Source organism: Choloepus didactylus, chromosome 9, assembly GCF_015220235.1.
Source record: "Choloepus didactylus isolate mChoDid1 chromosome 9, mChoDid1.pri, whole genome shotgun sequence".
In the NCBI taxonomy this organism is placed as follows: Eukaryota; Metazoa; Chordata; class Mammalia; order Pilosa; family Megalonychidae; genus Choloepus; species Choloepus didactylus.
Window position 1 is genome coordinate 77,861,091 of NC_051315.1, and position 12,781 is coordinate 77,873,871.

Genomic DNA, 12,781 nt, shown 5'->3' on the forward strand with positions numbered 1-12,781 from the left:
TCCATCTACCAAATGTAATAATATACAAGATTAGATTGGAAATAATAAAGATGAGGATATAAAGTAGGAAATAATCATGGTAAAATGAATTTTAAAAGTTGTACACAAGAATGTAATGTATTTTAAGAACAACTAAGCAAAAATTGGTATTCTTGGAGAATACGATGGTATAATAAAAAATATATATGGGTCAGTGAGATTATGGATATATTTTCTAATTTTCCTTTAGCTTTTAAAAATGTTTGGTCATCTGTTTGTCTGTTTACATAACCATTTCCTACAAATTTTCCTTATTAGTAGACTCTCAAATATGTACATAATTCCAGCTCTCAGGAAAGGAATGCATCTTCATTAATCCACATTTAATAGGTGATTCCATTTCTCTTTCAGTGATTGGTTTAGATATTTCTGTGTTATAAAGTTCTGGTCAGTGAGATATGCGAAGAAGTATGCTGTTTTCCAGGGTTGGTGGATGAGATTCTTTTGGAAAAAAATCCTTACTATAAATAGGGTTTCATGGAAAGAGCCGCATGATATCTGCTTCCACACGTTGCATCTAATGCCTGTGTCTGAAGCAGCCATCTTGTAACATTGAGAAAAACTAACCTGAATTAAAGTCAACCTGCTGTGAATGATGGACATAAGAAGGTGGAAAGCACCCAGGTCTTTGTTGAATTAACCGGTCGTGAAGTATCCTACCTCTGGAATTTGCATAATATGAGATAACTGGCCTCATTTTTGAACTAGTTGTGCTGCGAGTTTTCCTACCAGTAGCCTAATGTATCCTAGCTGATAGAGTTATTTTACTGTTTATTCTTTCACAAACAGGCTTTAATCAATCTTTAAAACTTTTTTGATTGGAGGGTACTTGGGTAATGGGAAAATAATATTAGAATTACAAAGCCCAGGTCATTATTCCCCAGTTTTATCATTAGAACTTGGAGGAAACATCAAAATTTTGATTTTAAAACAGTGCCTCATGTTTTGCTATGAAAGAATCAACTTTTCAGATTATATTTTTATAAGGTTCACCCCAACTAAAGGTAAAATATGGAAAATAATGAAGCAAAACTTCCTGTATCTGGTGACTAAATTAATATTAGAAATACAGATGTAATTTAAAAGCAAAATGAAAACCCCCAAATACCTGCTGATTATTTTTTTAATCATGTTTGTTAGAAGACTGGCCAATCCACCAGGGATGCGTCTGTGGATTTAGTTCTTGAAACAGGAAGTCATACTTCTTTGGAGCATTACTCAGTATGAAAATCCCTAAGACCAGCTAATGGGTCAAATCACAATACTTATCTGTATTTTAGACTGTGGCAGATTCACTGATAAAAAAGCTGTTTTTCTCTCTCTTTCAGATAGACAGCAGTTGTCATATATGATTTTATAAATCAGGAGCGTTTACACTAGGAATAAGTTTCCTAAAAGCTGTACACAGTGTGAGCCTCAATTCTTTTAATTTATAGAATGAGAATTAAAAGTAAAAGAAAAAAAAAAAGTAAAAGTAAAAAATCCCCAAGAGAGGAAATAGTAGAAAGGTTGGATATCTTCATAATATAATCAAATAGCATGCAACAAAATTTGTTTAAACAAATTTTTTTAAAAAATTAAAAATGAAAATGGAAAATAAGGTCATACAGTACTTACTATTAGAGTTGAAAGAAACCATAGAAATAAGTCTCTGAAATGTCTTGTTTTTTCAAATGAGGAAACTGATGGTCAGAAACTGAATTTTTTTTCAGTCACATATTTGCTTGTTGGCAGAGCTTCAACCCAAACAGGAATCATGACCATTCAAGGAAAAGGCAACTGCAAGCCTCAGAAAGATCCACTATTCTCACAAATACCTTCTTTTTTTTTTTTTTTTTTTCCTTGAATGGACTTCAGATTATCTATAATTCTTAGAAATTAGCATAACTAGGAATGTTGTATTTTTTGTTTTGGGCCAAAGTCCTAGAATTAAAATCTATGTTAAGATGCTCATCAATTAAAACAATTATTGCTACTATTTTTGGTGTGTATAGTTTTTAAAGAGCAATAATAATCTCTTCCTAATTTATAATAGGGAATATTAATTCCTGTTCCAGTTAAAAGAGAAGAGTGAGAGACCTGGGAGGTAGAGAAGGAGAATAAAGAAGCAGTAGGAGAGAGAGAGAAACACTGAGCTAGAAAGAGACAGCGAGGGAGAAAGAGAATTAGAAAGAATAGAAGAAAATGCAAACATATAAAGATGAAGTGCAAAAAAGGGGCAAAGAAGTTTGCACATAAAAGACAGGGGCAGACAGACGTACACCCATGGAAAGAGAAAGCTCTATTTCGTACATAAACGGAAATTATCAAAGAAGTACAGAAAAGGCAGGTTTTCATGGAATAACAGGAGGCAAAGGAACCTATGTTGTTTTTGTACTTAATTCCCTTTGTCATTGCCATGAACACAGTAGGCTCTCAAAATATATTTGCTTATTTGTGTGGGATGGATGTGATAAACTTTAGCTAAATGCTATTAAATCTCTGTTTTGGATTTAAAATTTGTCAGTGAGGTCTGAATAGGATATATTATAGATCTTCCACTACTAAAAATGCAGTAAATAATAGGAAAAATAAAGTAGAAACACAAAAGGGGAATGATACCAAAATTTATTTCTTATAGTGATGAATATTCTTTTATTATGAATTTTTCACATATAGTTGTCTATGCTACTAAAACTCTTTTAGATAAAGTATGTGGAATTATTTTTCCATATTTTGTAATTAAATTCTTAAACATTATTTTTTTTCAGTAGAAACTATCATTTATTTCTTTGAATTCATCATTCCTCATCAAAGTGGCTCTGATAGACATTCAAACTCAATTTGTTTAAAAGCAAAGCTCTTTGTAGCACATTATTTCAGTTTCTTTTTTTTTTTTTATATCTAAGCCAAAATGGTGGTTTCCTAGAATACATTTCTGTTCACCTTTTAATGCTAGTACTACCAAATGGAAGGAAATGAAAAAAAAAATTGCAAATGTGGACAAGAAATTTGTAGTAAGTGGAGAAAGAAAAGAATTGAATATATTAAATGTGTCTGTCTCTATTATCATTACTATCCATACGAAGAATGGGCGTAATATAGAGATCTATCCATTTTGTAGTTCTTTTATCAGCTTTTTGTATCTACTCTTCTAATTACCATTATCATGGAAGATAGGCAAATGGTGTTTCAAGGACAAATCTGTCCATTTCTATTTCTAGAAAGATGGCATCTTTAATTATCTATCTACCTATCTCTTAATCAATTAACTATTATTTATAGTTAATTTATTAATTCATATTGAGTATGACGTCTATGTTCAGGAGTTATATGTACCTTGGAAAGACATGGAAAGGCAGTTGAGACCTTTCTAAGATGGTTTAAATCAGTACTTTGATTTATAGCTTATATAATTCTGGTTGATATTACCCTCTTTGTTTTTTTTTTTTGAAGGATCAATAGCTAAAGTTAGGTCAGTTTCTTCATTCCATCAGAAAGTCTGTCTCCATACCTGATTTTGTTTCTGCTTAGTAAAATATATTGGAGATTTTTCAATTTTCTGCTTCTGATTATTGCACCTTGTAATATGAGTAAAGGGGTGCAAAGCACTAGTCCAGGTATGGGAATTTCTATTAACATTTTTATTCTGTTCTCTACTCTTCTATTTCTATTGCTATATTATCTCCACTTGGAAAATAGAAGCAAAATTCATAATCAATATGTCTGAGGTTGGACATTTAGAACATTTTGGTTGCAGATATCTGATAACTCAGTTAACTTTCTTCCTGACTAGAAAAATGTTTTGTTCCTAATATCAGCTAAAACTTTCATCCTAAAGCAAGATAAACATGATGAATCAATAATGATCAATTTTCTCATTCCTCTCAGTAAGATTAACTTTGCTGGTAAAAATGAGCCTTAGGGTATAACCAAAAAACAAAAAAAAACTAAACCATGGATTTCTGATTGTGCTCTAAAGGAAAGTGTCTGGGGAGGAAGAGACTAGAAAGGTCTGAGCTTGGTTCACAATTGCCAGTGCAGCTGTTGGTGACTATGCCCATCTGTTTAGATGGCATTATGAGTTCAAGTTCTCTGAATCACCACTGTGAAGGAGCTGGGAGCTCCTCCAGGGAGCCATTAACATGCTCTTCAGTCAATTCCATTAAAACAGTAAAATTCCATATCCATGAAGGATCAGAACCATGGCCCAGAGAATGGCAGGCAGTTGGTGCCAGTAGTTTATCTATTCACAGCAGCCAGTAAATAGTTCTCTTTTCCTCTTAGTTCTTTACACTGAGTACCAACCTTGGCTTAACCAGATGGCATGATTAGAAATAATTGAGCTACATTATTTTTAATTATTCTAATTCAGAAGCATTTTTATAAGGTCAGTTATTTTATCTGAATTGCCTCTCCTTTCCTCCTATCCATATTCCATCTAACAATTATATAATCAGGAAACAGATAATGTTCTATTTAATTCCCTTGACTGTAGTTTTTTGAGAAAGGAGATCAGATATTTGATTTCTTTGTAAGCAACTTCAAGTCCTAATAATTAGATTAATTTATAAATTAATAAAATACAGCACATAATACAATTTTTGGATTCTGTAAGGGATCTAATATATGATGACATACAGTGAGTACTCAGTTTTGAAGATATTAAAAGTTGAGTGCATTATTCAAGTGTAATGATAAAACTTAAAGAGATCTTAAAATTATTTAATCTCTTCCTTGGCTTCTCAAAAAGAGAAACTTTCTTCTTTTCTTGAATATGACTTATTCTTAAGAAACCTTATTCATTTTCCGCTTCAATGTCAAGTATGACCTTGAACTATTTATCTCACCTTCTTCTTGACATAGTATTGATTGACTTTCTTTTTGATCCTAACTCTTTATACTCTTTTCCTTAGATACTTAATCATGTTCAGATAAAAATCTTTCACAGTGGTGTATAGTGTCCTGGGGGTTCTGACAAAAGTCATGGACTCCTTTACAATGTGCAAATACATACATACACATATTTTTTTCACATGCTTCCTTGTAAACCATCCATGGATGCCACTTGCCCATGTCTTTTACAGGCAAGTCTTCAGTGTCTATTAGAGGGGATTGATGGTTACTTGTATCTCTCTGACCTCTGAATAAGGAAGTAGTAATGTGGAATGAAGGTAAGCCGTGGCCAGAGAGTAAAGCTGACATAACATGCTATGGTGATCATAGGCGCTTCAGGAATTTTTCACTTTTTTGAGGGCTATGACTAATGATTGCAAATTTAAAAACATTTAAAGAGTTTTAGCCAGAGCTGGTCACACGTATACAGAAATGAGCTCCCATGGCATTTGAATTGAAGCTAATCTAAATTCTCCCCTGATTAAACATCTTTCCTCAATTAGTATATTCTTTATCAATTGCCTAAGAGAAAAAAATAAAAAGAGGTTAATCCTAGAAGTCTGGAACCAGAATAAATCACTGCACTGAAAAGAGGATGTGGAAGTTTCTAAGACAAATTGCCTATCTCCACATAGACTAGAGAGCTTTGCTAAATGAGATGAAGGCAACAGAACTTAAATCAGATGATTAAGAACTTGAATAATGTTCATATTTGACATGATTCTAAAACCGAATTCTAATGTTAAATTTAAATTTTGTCTATAATATTTGTCACTTGGGATTATCTGTTTGTCTCAATTGGCATAAATAATTGAGCAGGATGTACCTGAAACTATATATCCTTTTACTAAAAGAGAAAATTTGTAATCTGAGCTATTAACTTTCTCCAGCTTGCTAAAAGTGGAAGTAGAAAAGAAGAAGTGGAGGAAAGTAATCATGAGAAATTGTGATAAGAAAGTATCAGAAAAAGCAATCTTGAAATCCTTTTAAAGTTCTGGAGACTCTGGGTAAATTACACTGAGTTCTGGAAGTGTCTGCTGAGCATGTGACAACATGACTGGTTTTAAGCATGTGGAGCTCATTTTTCATCATAGAAGTGAGACATTAGCTGCCCACACAGCTATTGCTATCAGAAAAACATAATGAAACACCAAAACTGCTTGTCTGAGATGAAATAATTATTTTGTAGAAATAGCAAAATTTTAGTTCTTCATTGTATAAATGTGTAAATTTATATAAACATATTTACTCACCTAACGTATTTCCTGGGATATAGCAGGCAATAAATGTCTGTTTATCTCATCCAGATAAGCTAATGTTTTACAGGCTGTATGCTCTTAAAATTTCTCTTTGCCCTTATATTCATTTATTGCTTTTTAGGATGTCATTAAAATATAATTTAAAACAAAGAACCCTTTCTACTTCCAGCCATGAAGAATTAACAGGGACTGGATTTATACTCCCACCTGAAACAACTGAAGAAAAAAAAAAACAGATTAAAATATATGAAATGATGGATTTCAACTAATTAAATATTGGGCAGCAAAGAACAGTAATCCTGTAGAGATGGGAAACAAAAAAGAGAGCCTTACATTTGCTTCAGCATACTGGAGAGAGGGAGAGAGCTTCGACACCAAGGAGCTGGCAGAGAGGCACCCTGGAAGAGCCCCGAATTTTCCTTAAGTTTAAAAGATGAAGCAGGGAGTCTGGGGAGGTCACGGTGCCAGTGTATGCAGGCTGGAGTGCCAGAGAGTAGAGAGCTATACACAGAGAGGTCCAGAGATCTTCAGATGGCCCTCAAATCTTCAGCTCAGTACTGATCAGTGCACGCATGTGAGGAAACAATGAACCCTCTGAGAGGATTAGGGGGGACAACACTTGAAACACAGAGAGAGCTGGGACTACTTCCTGTTCCTGAGTGGCAAAATCTCAATTCATGGACCATCAAGTAGAGTATTCAGATGGTTGCTTGCCTTCAGCAGTGGGAAAAATTTAACTATAGAATAAGCAATGCTCTGATCTTGCCCAACAAAAGTTAACAGCAAGACAGTAGCTGAAAAATATTTATAGGAAAACAATATATTTACCCCCCCCCAAAAAAAAGTGAAATTATCCATATCAGGCATCCAAACCAAAATTATTAGGCTTGCAGAGAAGCAAGAAAATGCAACCCATAATTAGAAAATCAAACAATTAAAACTGACACAGAAATGATGCAGAAAATAGAATTAGTTGCAACGGTATTAAAACTATAATTTTAACTGTATTCTGTATGTTCAAGAGGAACACTAGAGGAAATACAGAGTGTGTTTAGTAGGAACATGGAAGAAAGAGACCCAAACCTAATTGCTAGAGATGAAAACTATAATATCTGAGATGAAAAATATGCTGGAGGAAATTATAAACAGAATAGATATTGAAGAGAAAATTAGTAAACTTGAAGACAGAATAATAGAAACTATGCAAACTGAAACACACAGAGGGGAAAAAAAAAGGCTAAAAGCCATGAACAGAGCATTACTGAGCTGTGAAGTAGCTTTAAGCAGCCTAATTAACATATGTGTAGCTGGAGTCCTGGCGGTGGGGGCGGGGGGAGGGGTTGCTGAAGAAGGAAAATGACAGCCAATGGAAATGTGGAGCTATACAAAGGAATAAGATGCCAGAAATGGTAACCACATGGGTACATATGAAATTTTAAATTTTAAAAAAATCAAAGCTCCTTAAAAGAAAATTGGCTAATAAATTGTGACAAATGTAACAAACTAATATAAGATGTTACTAACAGAGGAAACTGGATTTTATGTATATGGCAACTCTGGGTACTTTTCACAATTTTTCTGCAAATATAAATGGATCTTAAAATAAAAAGTTTATTAAAAAGGACAAATTGAATATTAAAAAAATAATAACACTTTAGTTTGTGGTATCATTTATAACACATGCAGAAACAAAACGTGGGACAACAGTAACACAAAACCAGGGAGGGAAAAATGGAAGTATACTGTTTTAAGTCCCTTATACTATAAGAGAAGTGGTTTAATATCACTTGAAGGTAGACTGGGATAAATTAACTATGGATATTGTAAAGCCCAAAGCAACCACTAAAATACTAAAACAAAGAATTTTAGTAATAAGCCAAGATGTAAAGTAGTATCATAAATAATATTTAATCAAAAAGGAGCATTAAAAAAGGAAACAAAAGAAAACAAAAACAGAAAGGACAAATAGACCACCAATAGCAAGTTTGTAGATTCAAACCAAAACATACACAATATTACATCAAATGTATGTCCTGAATTTAAAGGCAAGTATTATCTGACTGGATAAAAAGCAAGACCCAACATAGGTTGCTTAAAGAAACCTACTTTGTATATGAATACACAAATATGTTAAAAATATAAAAATGGAAAATACTATAGCAGGCTTATACTAATCAAAAGAAACCTGATAAAGATAGTTATTTCACAGCAATATGGGGGAAATTCATCAAGAGAACAAAACAATCCTAAATATAAATGCACCTAATAACAGCATTTTCAAATACATAAAGCAAAAACTGGCAAAACTGGAAATGAAAATGAAAAAATCCAGAATTTTAGTCAGAGTTTAAACAAAATAGAAAAGGTAGGCAAAAAAATTTTTTGTAAGGTATAGATTTTATCAGTGAAACAGGTTGACCTGGTTGACATTTAAAAAACATTATATTCCACAATAGCATGGTATGCATACATTCTAAGTGAATACAGAATATTTACCAAGCTAGTCCATAGTCAAGGAATTTCACAACCTTGGGAAATGAGGAATTAGGAAATCCTTAGAAATGAGTTTTTATGAGGGTCAAGGAAGGGATAGAAATAGCTGAGAATCAAGAATAGGAGGAGAGATAGAATGAAATTAGTGGCAGGAGGGGGATAGAATTCAAGAGTGTCAGTAGCAAATTATACTTAGAAATAAAATATACTATTTACATTTTATCAGTGTCATACTGATGGATCCTTTCACATCCCTAATATTAAAATAGCCTTATTATACCCTAACCGACAACATATAATATTCAGCATAGAGAGAATGCTAACATCACTTTTTGGTTGTGTAATTCCTTATAATAATTACAAGTCACCACAGCGATTTGTGATCCACTAGATGGAACAATCGGGATAGAAGTTTTACACCACTGGGGCTTCTACTATGGGCCATGTTCCTTTGATTCTTTTGTTTTTGAAAGGAAATTGTAAAATGTGTTTGTTCCAACTGTGAGAGAACATAGGATCCCAAAGGGAGGAACAACGAGCGTTGAAAACAGCAAATTTGACACAGGCCCAGTTATTTTCACTATTGTTGATTTGGAAAGAAGAAAAGTGAACATGTCTAGGTCAACCTGAGCTTTTAGGTAGTTGAATCTTAGGCTCTGATTCTATATGGCACCTGCCACTTGGAGAAGTGTACACAGGCAGAGGGTAAAGACGATACATCACACCAAGAAAGCAGTTTTTAAGGATCTCAGAGAGTCAAGAAAGATTAAACAAACTCTCTGCAGTGAACTTGCACCCCTTCTTCAGATTGAGGGGATATGATATCCAAAAACAAGGACTTCAGTAGGCATGCCATGTCTGCTGAATTCAAATTTTTCCTATTACTGATGGTAAACAATCAGAAAAATTGCAGTGTGGCTACATTTCTATTAAAGATTCAGATGCTACCTTTGATGCTAATATATTGAAACCTATTTTTGGTTTTAAAAAGTCAAGACTTCAAGTTAAATTCCCCAAAGGAGACAATGTTTGACATGGTAAACAATAAAAAGTGACCAGAGACTGCCTTTTTTGAGAATTGATGAGTTGAGTTATAACAGAATTCTTAGATCATGTCTATATAGCAAAAATAAACTGGTGATATAATTAATATATTTTAATCAATATTGGCATTCATCTTATTTAATTAATATAAATAAATACTGAAATAGGATCCTTTAAGATGCTTAATATTTTTCTTCACTTTTCAAATTTTCATTTCCTTTATTTGCAAAGATGTTTACTTTGCATTTTTCTTCTATCGTGTAGAGATCTCAGTTTGTCTGTCTTAAAAGTTTGTGACACTGTATTCAATCAACTAGTTCTAAAGAATCTATAGCACATCTACTATTTGGTTAGCATTATGCTAGTCATTCTGGGAATAAACGCCTTTTAAGCATGGCCTTAATCCTCCAGGAGTTTGACATCCTGCCTGATTGTCTTTTAATTTGAATCAAGTAGATAATGATGAGGAAATTAATTTATGAATGAGTAAATTAACGTTATGAAAACTGTATTTCAACACAAAACGAGTTTCCATTTATTTCACATATTATTGTTTTTAAATTTTACAATTATGTTTTACTGTATAATAAAAGATTCTAGTTGAAATAGGTTGACAATCATAAGCAGAGAAAACGTGGAGACTGACAATCAGATCAGCAACAATTTATGATATAATTCATTTGATCAGGAGCCACATTGCCAAAAGGGTTTTGATGTGGGCATTAAAGGTAAAAGTGATGTTTTATTGATAATCAGGTTGATATTAAAAAAAAAAAAAAGTCCAATTTAGCATACCTCATAAAGAGAGAAATTAAACAATAATTAAATATTATATCATTAAATTTCCCCAACTAGATTCTGTGGTCATCTGAAGAAGACAAACGTTCCCCAATATAACTACTCAAATTGCTAAAAGTCAGTATTTTAATGTTTTACCCTTAAGTCTATAGTGTTCATTGTACTTACATTCATATATTCATATTTTTCAATCTCTGTGATTCTTATGAACAGTTCATATCATTTTATTAGTCTTCAGTACCCAAATTAAAATTTCTTACTCTAAAATTTCAAAGAGACTACCCATGCTTTAGTTTAGGGATTAGATAAAATACGAATGATGTGCCTAGAAATAATCATGTACTAGAATGATAAATTTAAGAAAATCCTTAGAATATTCTGCAAAAAGATTTTGTTAGGTTCAAAAACTTTGCAATATCTCAAAATTGTCATAAGCTTTTCCCTCTGATGTAAAGACTATGTTTTTACACATAAAATATGACTCTCTGGGCTGTATGTTTCCTGCGTGGGTTGTGCCCTTTGTGTTATGTTATCACATATTATACAAAGTCATCTTGTGACTAATTTCCAGAGCACTGAGTCACAGTGTGGCTGTTGCTTATCTTTTCTTTTTTTCCCCAAGGCACTGGTTCTTAGCCCTTTTTGAAGTTCTTTTACACAAATGAACTTTTTCCATAATTAAATATTTGTTTGTCTCATTATAATTCTATTGTTGTACAATGTTATATTATGTGCTTTCATTTACCACTAGAAGCAAAGTTTAATATAGTGTCATAAACCAGAACAAGATAATACATCATATAGGTATATAGTCTATTGCTTTAATTTACATAATTGTACTACATATAGGGTTGAGCATCTGTATTCTTATTGAAGCATCCTAGAATATGAGCTTTATTCTTTGGAGACTTGTAAAATATTTCCTTAGAGAAATTAGTTAATCCTGGCATAAAATATTTAATTTAGATTACAAGACTTCTAATATTATACCTCATTCTAAATATCACTGACTAATGGCAATAAAATAATTTTCTTTCAACATAAAACCATCAGATGATCTCTTTATTGTATTTCTTTATATATTCCTAAAACATTTTTAAGTAAACCAAACCTTAAAAAAAGTTCCAGTCAACCAGGCACAGTTAGTAAGGGTAGCAACGAGCTTAAAACCATTTTAAAAAGCCACATTTCACCAACTTCTTACCATAAGGTTCATGGTCTTATATGCATAAACATGTATGCATATACATTTGTTTAAGAACTAAATGCAAAATGCTGAAAACTTAATTTTGCATTGCACTGGGAGTTTACTTTGTTTACAAGAAGGATCGATTTTCATTTTAGGGGAATAGACAATGGTCCTTGCCTCCCTATCTTTGCCTGTCAGCACCCTGCTTTCCCCCTAGAAAAAGAAATAAAGGTTATTTCTCATGAGTTGGAGAGTATATTGTCAAGTACTCACAAGTAAAATCTCTGGAGAAAGTTCTTGGAAAGATTTTTTTCAAAACGGAGTTGAGGTTATTTTGTTTTCCTTTCCAGGCATTGGAGACAGGATTTATCTTTTCTACTTCTTCTCTTAAAGAGATCAAGAAGCCGAGGAGTGAATAATAAAAGAAATGTAATCTGATCCTGCTAGCAGTGAAACGACGAGGTCAGAATTTGACGATTATTCAGCCTGCAGTCGCCCCTGCCTATTGGAGAAAAGAGCGAGCCTCAGTTTGTTTCAGAGATCACGGGCAGCTAGGAAGAGCTCTGCTTCCTGTTTAGGTCACTCCAGCTCACCCTATTTAGACTAATTTTTCCAGACTCTTTAAAAGCCTTTTCGGTTATGGAGGGAAAGGAGATAGCTTACACTAAGATCTCAGGCATTACCGGTTTTGAGTAAATATTTCTTTTACTTTCTAGAATTCTCTTGGTAATCAGTTAAAATGGAATACTTTTTCTTTGAGTTATGTGTGTGTGTTTTTTAACACTCCATATTTATCATTACATTATTACTTAATAAAGTTTTATTTTCTCCAAATTATTTCATCTACCCTATCAGTATATTTTTGAAAATATCCCTGATGGTTTCCAAAGGTTATTCTTACTAGAGAGGCAGTATAGTGTATGTATTGTCTAGTCTAGAATGCTAGGGTTTAAACTCTGTCTCAGCTATTTGCTAGCTTTGCAACTTTGGCCAAGTTACTTCTCTCTGCCTCAGGTTCTTTTTCCCTGAAATGGTGATAATAAAAGTTTCTAGGTTTGATATGAATACTAAAAGGATTAATAAA

General features: G+C 32.8%; 1 protein-coding gene across 6 annotated transcripts in view; it reads right to left on the reverse strand.

The window, feature by feature from the left end:
* The window catches only part of TFPI (tissue factor pathway inhibitor), a 102,637-nt gene extending 90,438 nt beyond the window's left edge, over positions 1–12,199 (reverse strand). For all 6 annotated transcript variants that reach the window (XM_037849523.1, XM_037849521.1, XM_037849517.1 and 3 more), the window contains exon 1: positions 11,971–12,199. The gene's annotated coding sequence lies outside the window, so the exon portion shown is untranslated. The remainder of the gene's footprint in view (positions 1–11,970) is intronic.
* Between the last annotated feature and the right edge of the window lie 582 nt (positions 12,200–12,781).